At 41.1% G+C, this 18145-nt stretch overlaps 1 non-coding gene across 1 annotated transcript; it reads left to right on the plus strand.

Annotated features, from left to right (window-relative positions):
* Nucleotides 1–17368: 17368 nt before the first annotated feature.
* On the plus strand, nt 17369–17476 carry LOC148546123 (small nucleolar RNA R71). The gene has a single exon (XR_015901703.1). It is a non-coding gene; the product is annotated as a small nucleolar RNA R71 (small nucleolar RNA).
* Nucleotides 17477–18145: the final 669 nt, after the last annotated feature.

Below are 18145 nucleotides of genomic sequence, written 5' to 3' on the forward strand. Positions count from 1 at the left end.
ACCTATGGACCACCCAAGAGCTGTCTTGTGTGTCCTTAGCACTTGAATAAGTGCTTCCTCTTCCTGTGAATTTAAAGCAGAGCTTATGATCACTGGAAAGGTGTCACCTTCTCCTAGAAATGCATATTTCAAGGATGGTGGCAGTGGCTTGAGCTCTGGTTTAGGAGGTTTTTCCTCTTTCAGAAGAAAGTTTAGAGGCTCTTTCATGTCCCCTGAATCCTCCAAATCAGGCTGAACATCTTTAAAGATGTCTTCCAACTCTGATTCGAGACTCTCAGCCATGTTGATCTCTTCTACCAAAGAGTCAATAAGGTCAACTTTCATGCAGTCTGTTGATGTGTCTGGATGCTGCATGGCTTTGACAGCGTTCAACTTGAACTCGTCATCGTTGACTCTCAGGGTTATTTCCCCCTGTTGGACGTCAATGAGGGATCGTCCAGTTGCTAGGAAGGGTCTTCCTAGAATGAGAGTGGCACTCTTGTGCTCCTCCATTTCCAGCACAACAAAGTCAGTGGGAAAGGCGAATGGCCCAACTCTGACAATCATGTCCTCAATCACGCCTGATGGGTATTTAGTGGAACCATCAGCAAGTTGGAGACATATCCGGGTTGGTTTAACTTCTTCAGTTAAGCCAAGCTTCCTGATAGTGGATGCAGGTATTAGGTTGATGCTTGCCCCAAGATCGCATAAGGCTGTCTTGGTGCAATCACCTTCCAATATGCATGGTATCAGAAAACTCCCAGGGTCTTTAAGCTTTTCAGGAAAGCTTTTCAGAATGACTGCACTGCATTCTTCAGTGAGGAGAACTCTTTCTGTTTCTCTCCACTCCTTTTTATGACTCAAGATCTCTTTCATGAACTTGGCATAAGAAGGTATTTGCTCAAGTGCCTCTGCAAAAGGAATCTTTATTTCAAGAGTCCTTAGATAATCTGCAAAGCGAGCAAATTGCTTATCCTGCTCCTCTTTCCGGAGTTTTTGAGGATAAGGTATCTTAGCTTTATATTCCTCAACCTTAGTGGTTAAAGAAGCCTTTTTAGAGGGGTTGTTGTCAGCACTTGTGTGTGTCTGATCCCTCACTGGCAATTGAGTACCAGAGTCAGAAGCTGGAGTGACGTTAGACGCCAACTCACTGTCTGTTCCTGGCGCCTGAACGCCAGAAATGTGCCCATTTTGGGCGTTCAACGCTGGATTATGCCCCCTTTGGGCGTTCAACGCCAGATTCTTGCCCATTTCTGGCGTTGAACGCCAATCCTGCCTTGTTTCTGGCGCTGAACGCCAGTTTTGGGCATGGTCTGGGCGTTCAGCGCCAGCCTTCCACCCATTTTCTGGCGTTTTAGTGCCAGAATTATTTTTCCCTGGGCTCTTACTGTCCTCAGGGGAATCTTTGGCGGGTCGCTCATTTCTTGAATTTTTGATGCCTTGAGGTGGGGTATTTAATGTTTTCCCACTTCTTAATTGAACTGCTTGGCATTCTTCTGCTATTTGCTTTGATAGTTGCTGCTTTGTTTGCTTAAACTGTTCGTCCATATGTATATTAGCTATCCTTGTCTCCTGTAACCTGTCTTTGAATTCAGCTAGCTGTTTTGTTAGAAAATCTAATTGCTGATTGAATTCAGCAGCTTGTTGTACAGTACTGAATTCAGCAGTTACTGTTTTAACCTCTTCATTCATGGAAGGGTTGCTGCTTAGATACAGATGCTGATTCCTGGCAACTGTATCAATGAGCTCTTGAGCTTCTTCAATTGTCTTTCTCATATGGATAGATCCACCAGCTGAGTAATCTAAAGACATCTGAGCTCCTTCTGCAAGCCCATAGTAGAAGATGTCTAACTGAACCCACTCTGAAAACATTTCAGAGGGGCATTTTCGTAGCATCTCTCTGTATCTCTCCCAAGCATCATAAAGAGATTCATTATCTCCTTGTTTAAAGCCTTGGATGTCCAGCCTTAGCTGTGTCATCCTTTTTGGAGGGAAATATTGATTCAGGAATTTTTCTGTCAGCTGTTTCCATGTTCTTATGCTGGCCTTAGGTTGGTTATTTAACCACCTCTTGGCTTGATCTTTTACAGCAAATGGAAACAGTAATAGTCTGTAGACATCCTGATCTATTTCCTTATCATGTACTGTGTCAGCAATTTGTAAAAATTGTGCCAGAAACTCTGTAGGTTCTTCCTGTGGAAGACCGGAATACTGGCAACTTTGCTGCACCATGATAATGAGCTAAGGATTCAACTCAAAGCTACTAACTCCAATGGAGGGTATGCATATGCTACTCCCATACGAAGCAGTAGAGGGGTTAGAATATGACCCCAAAGTCCTCCTGGACTGTCCATCTCCACTTATGTCCATGATGGATATATGGATATAACTTGGACTGATTTATCTTTTTATTTATTTTATTTTATAAGAAGTAAATACTTAAATAAAATAAAATAACTAAAAAGAATTTGAATTTTGAAATAATAAAATTTTTTTTTTGTAAAAAAAATTAAAAATAATTAGTTAAAAAAAAAAGAAATTTTTGAAAAAGAGGGAAGATATTTTCGAAAATTAGAGAGAGAGAGAGTTAGTTAGGTAGTTTTGAAAAAGTTAAGAAACAAACAAAAAGTTAGTTAGTTAGTTGAAACAAATTTTGAAAAGATAAGAAGTTAGGAAGTTAGAAAAGATATTTTGAAAAGATATTTTTGAATTTAGTGAGGAGAGAGAAAAACAATAAGATAGTACAAGATTTAAAATTTTTAGATCTAATGCTCCTTGTTTTTGAAAATTTTGGAGGGAAAACACCAAGGAACACCAAACTTAAAAATTTTAAGATCAAGACACAAGGAAACTCAAGAACACTTTGAAGACTCACAAGAACACAAGAACATGAAGGAAGAACACCAAACTTAAAATTTTTAGAAAACCAAACCAAAATTTTCGAAAATCAAAGGGAAATCAACAAGAAAACACCAAACTTAAAGTTTGGCACAAGATTTAATAAAAAAAAAATTTTTGAAAAAGAAGGTTTTGAAAAGAGTATAAAAGATTCTAACCCAATTACCAAGAACACAGATTAACGCTCTAGCCAAATGAGTTATGGGACCTTCAAAAATTTTAAGAAAGATTATTTTTGAAAACACCAAACTTAAAGTTTGGCACAGGATTTGATAGAAAAATTATTTTTGAAAAAGGTTTTTAAAAAAATATGATAGCCAATTATCATGAACATAAACACCACGTTCTAAATAACTGAGCTATAAGTTTAAAGTATTTTAACAAGGGATAAATAATAAAAGACTCTAAACCAAAAAAAGAAAGATTTTTCCTAATCTAAGCAACAAAATAATCCGTCAGTTGTTCAAACTCGAACAATCCCCAGCAACGGCGCCAAAAACTTGGTGCACGAATTGTGAGTCACACTTTTCACAACGCGTACCACTAACCAGCAAGTGCACTGGGTCGTCCAAGTAATACCTTACGTGAGTAAGGGTCGAATCCCACGGAGATTGTTGGTTTGAAGCAATCTATGGTTATCTTGTAAATCTTAGTCAGGAAGTCAATTATGTTTATCAATTGAATTGTGAGTAACCAGTAGAGCATAAATTAAAGATTACTTGTTGTGCAGTAATGGGGAATATGTTGGGGCTTTGGAGATGCTTTGTCTTCTGAATCTCTGCTTTCCTCTGTCTTCTGATTCACGCACGCACGCCCCCCTATGGCAAGCTGTGTGTTGGTGGATCACCGTTGTCAATGGCTACCTTCCGTCCTCCCAGTGAAAACTACGCTCACGCGCTCTGTCACAGCATGGCTAATCACCGGTTGGTTCTCGATCCGGTTGGAATAGGATTTACTATCCTTTTGCGTCTGTCACTAACGCCCAGCCTTCAAGAGTTTGAAGCTCGTCACAGTCATTCAATCCTTGAATCCTACTCGGAATACCACAGACAAGGTTTAGACTTTCCGGATTCTCATGAATGCTGCCATCAGTTCTAGCTTATACCACGGAGATTCTGATTAAAGAATCTAAGAGATACTCATTCAATCGTATATAGAACGGAGGTGGGTGTCAGGCACACGTTCATGATTTGAGGAAGGTGATGAGTGTCACAGCTCATCACCTCCATCACAGTTAAGCGCGAATGAACATCTTAGATAGGAACAAGCGTGTTTAAATGGAAAACAGAAATACTTGCATTAATTCATTGAGACACAGCAGAGCTCCTCACCCCCAACAATGGGGTTTAGGGACTCATGCCGTCAGAGAATACAAGGTTTAGATCTGAAATGTCATGAGATACAAAATAAGTCTCTAAAAGTTGTTTAAATACTAAACTAGTAGCCTAGGTTTACAAAAATTGGATAAACTATGATGGATGATGCAGAGATCCACTTCTAGGGCCCACTTGGTGTGTGCTGGGGCTGAGACTTAAGCAATTCACGTGCATAGGCCATTTGTGGAGTTGAACGCCAGTTTTTATGCCAGTTTGGGCGTTCAACTCCAGCTTTTGATCCTTTTCTGGCGCTGGACGCCAGAATTGGGCAAAGGACTGGCGTTGAACGCCGGTTTACGTCATTTATTCTTGTGAAAAGTATAGACTATTATATATTGCTGGAAAGCCCTGGATGTCTACTTTCCAACGCAATTGGAAGCATGCCATTTCGAGTTCTGTAGCTCCAGAAAATCAACTTTGAGTGCAGGGAGGTCAGAATCCAACAGCATCAGCAGTCCTTTTTCAGCCTGAATCAAATTTTTGCTCAGCTCCTTCAATTTCAGCCAGAAAAATACCTGAAATTACAGAAAAACACACAACTCATAGTAAAGTCCAGAAATATGAATTTTTCCTAAAAACTACTAGAAATAGACTAAAAACTAACTAAAACATACTCTAAACTATATGAAATTATCCCCAAAAAGCGTATAAAATATCCGCTCATCAGTAATGCCATAGGATCTTCTGTGCCTCTTCTCTAGGCACACATCTACAGATTACTCCGTCTGCACACCTCTTAAAGAGATATGGTTCATCCCACAGGTAGTACTTTGTATCAGAAACCAATTTTTTTGCTTGCTGCTTACTGTACTCCTTGGGTATGAATCTCACAACTTTATAGTTTGCAATGTCTGCAAACCACGGTACTTCCTAAATGGTAAAGAGTTGCTCATCTGGAAAGGCTTTAGAGATGTCAGTAGGAGGGAGGGACGCTCCTGCTACTGGTTCTATCCGGGACAGGTGATCAGCTACTTGATTCTCTGTCCCTTTTCTATCTCTTATTTCTATATCAAACTCTTGTAGAAGCAACACCCATCTTATGAGTCTGGGTTTTGAATTCTGCTTTGTGAGGAGATATTTTAGAGCAGCATGGTCAGTGTACACAATCACTTTTGATCCTACTAAATAAGATCTGAACTTGTCAATGGCATAAACCACTGTAAGCAACTCCTTTTCTGTGGTTGTGTAATTCTTCTGTGCATCATTCAAAACAAGGCTAGCATAATAAATGACATGCAGAAGCTTGTTATGCCTTTGTTCTAATACTGCACCAATGGCATGATCACTGGCATCACGCATTAGTTCGAATGGTAATGTCCAGTTTGGTGCAGAAATGACTGGTGCTGTGACCAGCTTAGCTTTCAGAGTCTCAAACGCCTGCAGACACTCTGTGTCAAAGATAAATGGTGTGTCAGTAGCTAGCAGGTTGCTCAGAGGTTTTGTAATTTTTGAAAAATCCTTTATAAACCTCCTATAGAATCCTGCATGCCCCGAGAAAACTTCTGATTGCCTTAACATTGGTAGTTGGTGGTAATTTTTCAATTACCTCTACTTTAGCTTGATCCACCTCTATTCCCTTGTTTGAAATTTTGTGCCCAAGGACAATTCCTTCAGTCACCATAAAGTGACATTTCTCCCAGTTTAAAACCAGGTTAGTCTCTTGGCACCTTTTCAGAACAAGTGCTAGATGGTCAAGACAGGAGCTGAATGAGTCTCCAAATACTGAGAAGTCATCTATAAAGACTTCCAGAAATTTCTCTACCATATCAGAGAAGATAGAGAGCATGCGCCTCTGAAAGGTTGCAGGTACATTGCACAGTCCAAATGGCATCCTTCTGTAGGCAAATACTCCAGATGGACATGTGAATGCTGTTTTCTCTTGGTCCTGAGGATCTACTGCAATTTGGTTGTAACCTGAATATCCATCCAAAAAGTAGTAGTATTCATGACCTGCTAGTCTCTCTAACATCTGGTCAATAAATGGTAAAGGAAAATGATCTTTTCTAGTGGCTGTATTGAGCCTTCTATAGTCAATACACATACGCCACCCTGTAACTGTTCTCATAGGAACCAGTTCATTCTTTTCATTCTGAACCACTGTCATGCCTCCCTTCTTGGGGACAACTTAGATAGGGCTCACCCAGGGGCTATCAGAAATAGGATAAATAATCCCAGTCTCTAGTAACTTAGTGACCTCTTTCTGCACCACCTCCTTCATGGCTGGACTCAGCCGCCTCTGTGGTTGAACCACTGGCTTAGCATCATCCTCCAATAGGATCTTGTGCATGCATCTGGCTGGGCTAATGCCCTTAAGATCACTTATGGACCACCCAAGAGCTGTCTTGTGTGTCCTTAGTACCTGAATTAGTGCTTTCTCTTCATGTGGCTCTAAGGCAGAGCTTATGATCACCGGAAAAGTGTCATCTTCTCCCAGAAATGCATATTTCAGGGATGGTGGTAGTGGTTTGAGCTCGGGTTTAGGAGGCTTCTCCTCTTCCTGAGGAGTTTTTAGAGGTTCTTCTGTTCTCTCTGGTTCCTCCAGATCAGGCTGAACATCTTTAAAAATGTCCTCTAGCTCTGATTCGAGACTCTCAGTCATATTGACGTCTTCCACCAGGGAGTCAACAATATTAGTGCTCAGGCAGTCTTTTGGCGTGTCTGGATGCTGCATAGCTTTGACAGCATTCAACTTAAACTCATCCTCATTGACTCTCAGGGTTATCTCCCCTTTTTGGACGTCAATGAGGGTTCGTCCAGTTGCTAGGAAAGGTCTTTCTAGAATGAGAGTTGCACTCTTGTGCTCCTCTATTTCCAGCACTACAAAGTCAGTAGGAAAGGCAAATGGCCCAACCTTGACAATCATGTCCTCAATTTTTCCTGATGGGATCCTAATGGAGCCATCAGCAAGTTGAAGGCATATCCGGGTTAGTTTAACTTCATCAATCAAACCAAGCTTTTTGATAGTGGATGCAGGTATTAGGTTGATACTTGCCCCAAGATCACATAAAGCTGTTTTAGTACAAGCACCCTCTAATGTGCATGGTATCATAAAGCTTCCAGGATCTTTAAGGTTCTCTAGTAAGCTTTTCAGAATGACTGCACTACATTCTTCAGTGAGGAAAACTTTTTCAGTTTCTCTCCAATCCTTCTTATGACTTAAGATCTCTTTCATGAACTTAGCATAAGAGGGTATTTGCTCAAGTGCCTCTGCAAATAGAATCTTTATTTCAAGAGTCCTGAGGTAGTCTGCAAAGTAGGTAAATTGTTTATCCTGTTCCGCTTGGCAGAGTTTCTGAGGATAAGGCATCTTGGCTTTATATTCTTCAACCTTAATTGCTGCAGGTTTATTTCCTACAGAAGTGGTTGGAGAAGCCTGCCTAAAGGGGTTGTTATCAGCACTTGCAGGTGCCTGATCCCTTAGTGGCGTTTGAACGCCAGAATTGGGGGCTGCATGGGCGTTTAATGCCAGATTGCCACCCTTTCTGGCGTTTGGACGCCAGAACTGGCCATCCCTTGGGCGTTTAACGCCAACTGTCCACCCTTTTCTGCTGTTTGAACGCTAGAATCATTCCTCTCTGGGCTCTTACTGTCCTCAGAGGGATTTTGGGTAGTGGTTTGGTTATCCTCTGTCAGTTGTCCCTTTCTTGGTTTTCTGCTGTCTTGAGTTGATATATTCAATGTCTTCCTACTCCTTAATTGAACAGCTTGGCATTCTTTTGTTATCTGTTTAGATAGCTACTGTCTTGTCTGATTCAATTGTGCTTCTATATTCTTGTTAGCATTTTTAGTGTCTTGGAGCATCTCTTTAAATTCTGCTAACTGTTTTGTTATAATAAGCAATTACTGATTGAGTTCAACAACTTGTTCTTGAGGACTAAGTTCAGTGGATACTGCTTTAGCCTCTTCTTTCAGGGAGGACTCACTACTTAAGTACAGATGCTGATTTCTAGCAACTGTATCAATGAGTTCTTGAGCCTCTTCAATTGTCTTTCTCATGTGTATAGATCCACCAGCTGAGTGGTCTAGAGATATCTGGGCCTTTTCTGTAAGCCCGTAGTAGAAGATGTCTAACTGCACCCATTCTGAAAATATTTCAGAGGGGCATTTCCTTAGCATCCCTCTGTACCTCTCCCAGGCATTATAAAGAGATTCATTATCCTCTAGTTTAAAGCCTTGGATGTCTAGCCTTAGCTGTGTCATCCTTTTTGGAGGAAAATACTAATTCAGGAATTTGTCTGATAACTGTTTCCATGTTCTTATGCTTGCTGTAGGTTGGTTATTTAACCACCTCTTAGCTTGATCTTTTACAGCAAATGGAAACAGTAATAATCTGTAGACATCCTGATCTACTTCTTTATCACGTACTATGTCAGTAATTTGTAAGAACTGTGCCAAAAACTCAGTAGGTTCTTCCTGTGGAAGACCAGAATACTGGCAATTTTGCTGCACTATGATAATGAGATGAGGGTTTAGCTCAAAATTGCTGGCTCTTATGGGGGGTATACAGATACTACTCCCATATGCAGCAGTAGTGGGGTTAGCGTATGACCCTAGAGTCCTTCTGGACTGTTCATTTCCACTTAGGTCCATGATGGAGAAAGGGAGATGATGTGGATTGCAAATAAAATATATTTTTGTTTTTATTTAATTTTATTAAGGATAAACCAAATTAAAATAGGATAAAATGAAATAATTGGAAACTAGAATATAAGTTTCGAAAACTAAAAGAAAAAATAAAATAAAAAAAATTCGACTATTGGTGCGCAGAAATTGTGATTACACCTTGATTATGTAAAATTTATTGCTCTTTCTTTCCTTGGCAATGGCGCCAAAAACATGATGCCAATACCATGGTTCACAACTTCGCACAACTAACCAGCAAGTGCACTGGGTCGTCCAAGTAATACCTTACGTGAGTAAGGGTCGAATCCCACGGAGATTGTTGGTATGAAGCAAGCTATAGTCACCTTGTAAATCTCAGTCAGGCAGATATAAAATAGTAATGGGGTTTTCGAAATTAAATACTAAAATAAGGATAGAAATACTTATGTAATTCATTGGTTAGAATTTCAGATAAGTGTGTAGAGATGTTTTCGTTCCTCGGAACCTCTGCTTTCCTGCTGTCTTCATCCAATCAGTCTTACTCCTTTCCATGGCTGGCTTTATGTAATGCATCACCATTGTCAATGGCTACTTTCGGTCTTCTCTCGGGAAAATGATCCAAATGCCCTGTCACGGCACGGCTAATCGTCTGGAGGCATCACCCTTGTCAATGGTTACATCCTATCCTCTCAGTGAAAATGGTCAACGCACCCTGTCACGGCACGGCTATTCATCTGTCGGTTCTCGACCATGCTGGAATAGGATTTACTATCCTTTTGCGTCTGTCACTACGCCTACCAATCGCAAGTTTGAAGCTCGTCACAGTCATTCAATCATTGAATCCTATTCGGAATACCACAGACAAGGTTTAGACTTTCCGGATTCTCTTGAATGCCGCCATCATTCTAGCTTACACCACGAAGATTCCGATTAAGAGATCTAAGAGATACTCATTCAATCTAATGTAGAACGGAAGTGGTTGTCAGGCACGCGTTCATAGGGAATGATGATGATTGTCACGTTCATCACATTCAGATTGAAGTACAAATGAATATCTTGGAAGGGAAATAAGATGAATTGAATAGAAAACAGTAGTACTCTGCATTAATCTTTGAGGAACAGCAGAGCTCCACACCTTAATCTATTGAGTGCAGAAACTCTACCGTTGAAAATACATAAGTGATAATGGAGTTCATTGGTCTCGGCCCCAGAGGGGAACCGGAGTAACCAAGACTCTGAATACAATGATAAAAAGTTCTATTTATAATAAACTAGCTACTAGGGTTTACAGAAGTAAGTAATTGATGCATAAATCCACTTCCGGGGCCCACTTGGTGTGTGCTTGGGCTGAGCTTGAGTGTTGCACGTGTAGAGGTCATTCTTGGAGTTGAACACCAGCTTTTGTGCCAGTTTGGGCGTTGAACTCCACTTTGCAGCTTGTTTCTGGCGCTGGACGCCAGAATTGGGCAGAGAGCTGGCGTTGAATGCCAGTTTGCGTCGTCTAAACTTGGGCAAAGTATGGAGTATTATATATTTCTGGAAATACCTGGATGTCTACTTTCCAACGCAATTGGAAGCGCACCATTTCGAGTTCTGTAGCTCCAGAAAATCCACTTTGAGTGCAGGGAGGTCAGAATCCAACAGCATCAGCAGTCCTTCTTCAACCTCTGAATCTGATTTTTGCTCAAGTCCCTCAATTTCAGCCAGAAAATACCTGAAATCACAGAAAAACACACAAACTCATAGTAAAGTCCAGAAATGTGAATTTAACATAAAAACTAATAAAAACATCCCTAAAAGTAACTAGATCCTACTAAAAACATACTAAAAACAATGTCAAAAAGCGTATAAATTATCCGCTCATCACAACACCAAACTTAAATTGTTGCTTGTCCCCAAGCAACTGAAAATCAAATAGGATAAAAAGAAAAGAATATACTATAAATTTCAAACTATCAATGAAACATAGTTCCAATCAGATGAGCGGGACTTATAGCTTTTTGCCTCTTGAATAGTTTTGGCATCTCACTTTATCCATTGAGGTTCAGAATGATTGGCATCTATAGGAACTCAGAGTTCAGATAGTGTTATTGATTCTCCTAGTTCAGTATGATGATTCTTGAACACAGCTATTTTATGAGTCTTGGTCGTGGCCCTAAGCACTTTGTTTTCCAGTATTACCACCGGATACATAAATGCCACAGACACATAATTGGGTGAACCTTTTCAGATTGTGACTCAACTTTGCTAAAGTCCCCAATTAGAGGTGTCCAGGGTTCTTAAGCACACTCTTTTTTTGCTTTGGACCTTGACTTTAACCGCTCAATCTCAAGTTTTCACTTGACACCTACACGCCACAAGCACATGGTTAGGGACAGCTTGGTTTAGCCGCTTAGACCAGGATTTTATTCCTTTAGGCCCTCCTATCCACTGATGCTCAAAGCCTTGGGATCCTTTTTATTTGCCCTTGCCTTTTGGTTTTAAGGGTTATTGGCTTTTTCTGCTTGCTTTTTCTTTTTTTTTTCACCTATTTTTTTTTCTGCAAGCTTTGTTCTTTGCTGCTTTTTCTTGCTTCAAGAATCATTTTTACGATTTTTCAGATTATCAAATAACATATCTCCTAGTCATTATTCTTTCAAGAGCCAACATATTTAACATTCTTAAACAACAACTTCAAAAGACATATGCACTGTTCAAGCATACATTCAGAAAACAAGAAGCATTGTCACCACATCAATATAATTAAACTAAGTTCAAGGATAAATTCGAAACTCATGTACTTCTTGTTCTTTTGAATTAAAACAGTTTTTATTTAAGAGAGGTGATGGATTCATAGGACATTCATAACTTTAAGACAAAGTTACTAACTACTAATGATCATGTAATGAAGACACAAACATAGATAAGCACATAACATAGAAAACGAAAAACAGAAGAAATAAGAACAAGGAATGAATCCACCTTAGTGATGGTGGCGTTTCCTTCTTGAGGAACCAAAGATGTCCTTGAGCTCTTCTATGTCTCTTCCTTGTCTTTGTTGCTCCTCCCTCATTGCTTTTTGATCTTCTCTAATTTCATGAAGGATGATGGAGTGCTCTTGATGTTCCACCCTTAGTTGTCCCATATTGGAACTCAATTCCCCTAGGGAGGTGTTGATTTGCTCCCAATAGTTTTGTGGAGGAAAATGCATTTGAGGCATCTCCGGGATCTCATGGTGATGAGCTTCATACGCCTCTTGAGCTCCATGAATGGGCTCTCTTGCTTGCTCCATCTTTTTCTTAGTGATGGGCTTCTCTTCTTTAATAGGAATGTCTCCTTCTATGAAAGCTCCAGCTGAGTAACATAGATGGCAAATAAGATGAGGAAAAGCTAGCCTTGCCATGGGGGATGACTTTTCAGCTATTTTGTAGAGTTCATTAGAGATGACTTCATGAACTTCTATTTCCTCTTCAATCATGATGCTATGAATCATGATGGCCCGATCCACAGTAACTTTAGATCGGTTGCTAGTGGGGATGATGGAGCATTGGATGAATTCCAACCATCCTCTAGCCATAGGCTTGAGGTCCAATCTTCTTAGTTGAACCGGCTTGCCTTTGGAGTCAATCTTCCATTGAGCTCCTTCCACACATATGTCCATGAGGACTTGGTCCAACCTTTGATCAAAGTTGACCCTTCTTGTGTAGGGGCGTGCGTTCTCTTCCATGTTTGGCAAGTTGAACGCCAACCTTACATTCTCCGGACTAAAATCTAAGTATTTCCCCCGAACCATTGTAACATAGTTCTTTGGATCCGGGTTCTTACTTTGATCATGGTTCTTGGTGATCCATGCATTGGCATAGAACTCTTGAACCATTAGGATGCCGACTTGTTGGATGGGATTTGTTAGAACTTCCCAACCTCTTCTTTGAATTTCATGTCGGATCTCCGGATACTCATTTCTTTTGAGTTTGAAAGGGACCTCAGGGATCACCTTCTTCTTGGCCACAACATCATAGAAGTGGTCTTGATGGACTTTGGAGATGAACCTTTCCATCTCCCATGACTCGGAGGTGGAAGCTTTTGTCTTCCCTTTTCCTTTTCTAGAGGATTCTCCGGTCTTAGGTGCCATCAATGGTAATGGAAAAACAAAAAGCTTATGCTTTTACCACACCAAACTTAGAATTTTGCTCACCCTCGAGCAAGAGAAGAAATAATAGATGAAGAAGAAGAAGAAATGGAGGAGAGGGAGAAGGGGTTGTGTTTCTGCCAAGAAGAAAAGAGAGGGTTGTGTTCTGTGAAAATGAGGAAGAATGGAGGGTTATATATAGGAAAGGGAGGGGGTTAAAGGTTCGGCCATTTAGGGTGGGTTTGGGTGGAAAATTGATTTTGAATTTTGAAGGTAGGTGGAGTTTATGAGGTAGGTTTATGGGGAAGAGTGGATGGATGTGAGTGGTGAAGAGGTGATGGGGAAGAGAGATTGAGGTGATTGGTGAAGGGTTTTGGGGAAGAGTGTTTATGGGATTGTGTGAAAGAGCAATGAGCAGAAGTGAGTGGAGGTAGGTGGGGATCCTGTGGGGTCCACAGATCCTAAGGTGATCCTGTGGGGTCCACAGATCCTGAGATGATCCTGTGGGGTCCACAGATCTTGAGGTGTTCAAGGATTTACAACCTTGCACCAAATTAGGCATGTAGAATGCCCTTGTACACAACTCTGGGCATTCAGCGCCAGGTTGGTGCCCATTTTGGGCGTTCAACGTCCATTTGTTGCCCATTTCTGGCGTTGAACGCCAGAACCATGCTTGTTCTGGGCGTTCAGTGCCAGCTCCTCTCCAGGGTGCAATTCTAGCGTTCAGCGCCCAGATGATGCCCATTTTGGGCGTTTAATGCCCAGACACTGCCAATTTTGGGCGTTCAGCGCCAGAACCATGCTCTGTTCTGGCGTTGAACGCCAGACAGGTGCTTCCTCCAGGGTGTGATTTTTCTTCTGCTGTTTTTGATTCCGTTTTCAATTTTTTTATTTATTTTGTGACTCCACATGATCATGAACCTATAAAGACATATAACTAAGAAAAATATAGTTAGATAAATAAAAATTGGGTTGCCTCCCAACAAACGCTTCTTTAATGTCAATAGTTTGACAGTGGGCTCTCATGGAGCCTCACAGATGTTCAGAGCATTGTTGAGACTCTCCAACACCAAACTTAGAGTTTGGATATGGGAGTTCAACACCAAACTTAGAGTTTGGTTGTGGCCTCCCAACACCAAACTTAGAGTTTGACTGTGGGGGCTTTGTTTGACTCTGCTTTGAGAGAAGCTTTTTCTGCTTTCTCTCCATGGATGCAGAGAGAGATCCTTGAGTTGTAAACACAAGGTTGTCTGGTGAACGAAATTGTGATGTCCAGGCTCGAACAATCCCTGGCAACGTGAGCAACTTGGTGCGCGTAATCGTGATTACACACTCATAATTTGTCACAACTTCGATACAACTAACCAGCAAGTGCACTGGGTCGTCCAAGTAATACCTTACGTGAGTAAGGGTCGAATCCCACGGAGATTGTTGGTATGAAGCAAGCTATGGTCACCTTGCAAATCTCAGTTAGGCAGATATAAATTGATAATGACGTTTTCAAATACTAAATAATAGAATAGGGATAGAGGTACTTATGTCAATCATTGGTAGGAATTTCAAATAAGCGAATGGAGATGCTTTTCGTTCCTCTAAACCTCTGCTTTCCTGCTATCTTCATCCAATCAGTCTCACTCCTTTCCATGGCTGGCTGTATGCAAGGGCATCACCGTTGTCAGTGGCTACATCCCCTCCTCTCAGTGAAAAATATGCTCACATGCTTTGTCACAGCACGGCTAATCATCTGTCGGTTCTCGATCATGCTGGAATAGGATTCACCCTCCTTTTGCGTTTGTCACTAACGCCCAGCACTCGCGAGTTTGAAGCTCGTCACAGTCATTCGATCATTGAATCCTACTCGGAATACCACAGACAAGGTTTAGACTTTCCGGATTCTCTTGAATGCCGCCATCATTCTAGCTTACGCCACGAAGATTCCGGTTAGGAGATCTAAGAGATACTCATTCTAGCTTATTTCATGTAGAACAGAAGTGTTTGTCAGGCACGCGTTCATAAGGGAGAAGGATGATGAGCGTCACACATAATCATCACCTTCATCACGTTCTTGGGTGCGAATGGATATCTTAGAAGCAAAATAAGAAGAATTGAATAGAAAATAGTAGTACTTTGCATTAATCTTTGAGGAACAGCAGAGCTCCACACCTTAATCTATGGAGTGTAGAAACTCTACCGTATGAAAATACATAAGTGAAGGTCCAGGCATGGCCAAGATGGCCAGCCCCCTAAACGAGATCAATAGTCTCCTAAGATGAATAATGGATTAAAACTGAGACCAAAGATGCCTAATACAATAGTAAGAGGTCCTATTTATAATAAACTAGCTACTAGGGTTTACATGAGTAAGTAATTGATGCATAAATCCACTTCCTGGGCCCACTTGGTGTGTGTTTGGGCTGAGCCTGAGTGTTGCACGTGCAGAGGCCATTTGTGGAGTTGAACGCCAGTTTCTGTGCCAGTTTGGGCGTTCAACTCTGGTTTTGGATCCTTTTCTGGCGCTGGACGCCAGATTTGGGCAGAAGGCTGGCGTTGAACGCCAGTTTACGTCATCTATTCTTGGCCAAAGTATGGACTATTATATATTTCTGGAAAGCCCTGGATGTCTACTTTCCAACGCAATTGGAAGCGCGCCATTCCGAGTTCTGTAGCTCCAGAAAATCCACTTTGAGTGCAGGGAGGTCAGAATTTAACAGCATTAGCAGTCCTTTTTCAACCTCTGAATCTGATTTCTGCTCAAGTCCCTCAATTTCAGCCAGAAAATACCTGAAATCACAGAAAAACACACAAACTCATAGTAAAGTCCAGAAATGTGAATTTAACATAAAAACTTATGAAAACATCCCTAAAAGTAACTAGATCCTACTAAAAACATACTAAAAACAATGCCAAAAAGCGTATAAATTATCCGCTCATCATTGTCCTTATTCAACTGAAGGATCAATTCTCCTCTGTCCACATCAATCACAGCTCTTGTTGTGGCTAGGAAAGGTCTTCCTAGGATGATGGATTCATCCTCTTCCTTCCCAGTATCTAAGACTATGAAATCAGCAGGGATGTAAAGGCCTTCAACCTTTACTAACACGTCCTCTACTTGTCCATAAGCCTGTTTTCTGGAATTATCTGCCATCTCTAATGAGATTTTAGCAGCTTGCACCCCATAGATTCCCAGTTTCTCTATTACAGAGAGGGGCATGAGGTTTATCCCTGAACCAAGGTCACACAGAGCCTTAAAGATCATGGTGCCTATAGTACAAGGTATTATGAACTTTCCAGGATCCTGTCTCTTCTGAGGCAATGTCAGTTGATCCAGATCACTTAGTTCATTAATGAACAAGGGAGGTTCATCTTCCCAAGTATCAATGCCAAATAATTTGGCATTTAGCTTCATGATTGCACCAAGAAACTTGGCAGTTTGCTCTTCAGTGACATCCTCATTCTCTTTAGAAGAGGAATACTCATCAGAGCTCATGAATGGCATAAGGAGGTTCAATGGAATCTCTATGGTCTCTAGATGAGCCTCAGAGTCCTTTGGTTCCTCAGAGGGAAGCTCCTTATTGATCACTGGACCTCCCAGGAGGTCTTCCTCCTTGGGATTCACGTCCTCTCCTTCCCTTATAGGTTCGGTCATGGTGCTTACGTCAATGGTCTTGCACTCTCCTTTTGGATTCTCTTCTGTATTGCTTGGGAGAGTACTAGGAGGGATTTCAGTGATCCTTTTACTCAGCTGGCCCACTTGTGCTTCCAAATTTCTAATGGAAGATCTTGTTTCATTCATGAAACTCACAGTGGCCTTAGATAGATCAGAGACTAAGTTTGCTAAGCTAGATGGATTCTGCTCAGAATTCTCTGTCTGTTGCTGAGTGGATGATGGAAAAGGCTTGCTATTGCTAAACCTGTTTCTTCCACTATTATTAAAGCCTTGTTGAGGCCTTTGATCCTTCCATGAGAGATTTGGATGATTTCTCCATGATGGGTTATAGGTGTTTCCATAAGGTTCACCTAAGTAATTCACCTCTGCTATTCCAGGGTTTTCAGGATCATAAGCTTCTTCTGCATAAGAAGCCTCTTGAGTACTGTTGGATGCAGCTTGCATTCCATTCAGACTCTGAGAAATCATATTGACTTGCTGAGTCAATATTTTGTTCTGAGCCAATATGGCATTCAGAGTATCAACTTCAAGAACTCCCTTCTTCATAGGCGTTCCATTACTCACAGGATTCCTCTCAGAAGTGTACATGAACTGGTTATTAGCAACCATGTCAATGAGTTCTTGAGCTTCAGCAGGCATTTTCTTTAGGTGAATGGATCCACCTGCAGAAGTATCCAATGACATCTTTGATAGCTCAGATAAACTATCATAGAATATATCCAGAATGGTCCATTCTGAAAGCATGTCAGAAGGACACTTTTTGGTCAGCTGCTTGTATCTTTCCCAAGCTTCATAGAGGGATTCACCTTCTTTCTGTCTGAAGGTTTGAACATCCGCTCTAAGCTTGCTCAGCTTTTGAGGAGGAAAGAACTTGGCTAAGAAAGCCGTGACCAGCTTATCCCAAGAGTTCAGGCTGTCTTTGGGTTGAGAGTCCAACCACACTCTAGCTCTGTCTCTTACAGCAAAAGGGAAAAGCATGAGCCTGTAGACTTCAGGATCTACTCCATTAGTCTTAACAGTATCACATATCTGCAAGAATTCAGTTAAGAACTGAAAAGGATCTTCAGATGGAAGTCCATGAAACTTGCAGTTCTGCTGCATCAGAGAAACTAGCTGAGGTTTCAGCTCAAAGTTGCTTGCTCCAGTGGCAGGAATGGAGATGCTTCTTCCATGTAAATTGGAATTAGGTGTAGTAAAGTCACCAAGCATTCTCCTTGCATTATTATTATTTTCGGATGCCATCTCTTCTTCCTGTTCGAAAATTTCTGAAAGGTTCTCTCTGGATTGTTGTAATTTAGCTTCTCTTAGTTTCCTCTTCAGAGTCCTTTCAGGTTCTGGATCTGCTTCAACAAGAATGTTCTTATCCTTGCTCCTGCTCATATGAAAAAGAGAGAACAGAAAAAAAATAATAATAGGAATCCTTTTTACCACAGTATAGAGGTCCCAGTGTGAGTAGAAGAAAAGAAGAAGAAGAAATTCAAACAGATGGAAGAGGGGGTTCGAGTTTGGGTGGGA

Source organism: Arachis ipaensis, chromosome B9 (assembly GCF_059453495.1).
Source record: "Arachis ipaensis isolate K30076 ecotype BB chromosome B9, ASM5945349v1, whole genome shotgun sequence".
In the NCBI taxonomy this organism is placed as follows: Eukaryota; Viridiplantae; Streptophyta; class Magnoliopsida; order Fabales; family Fabaceae; genus Arachis; species Arachis ipaensis.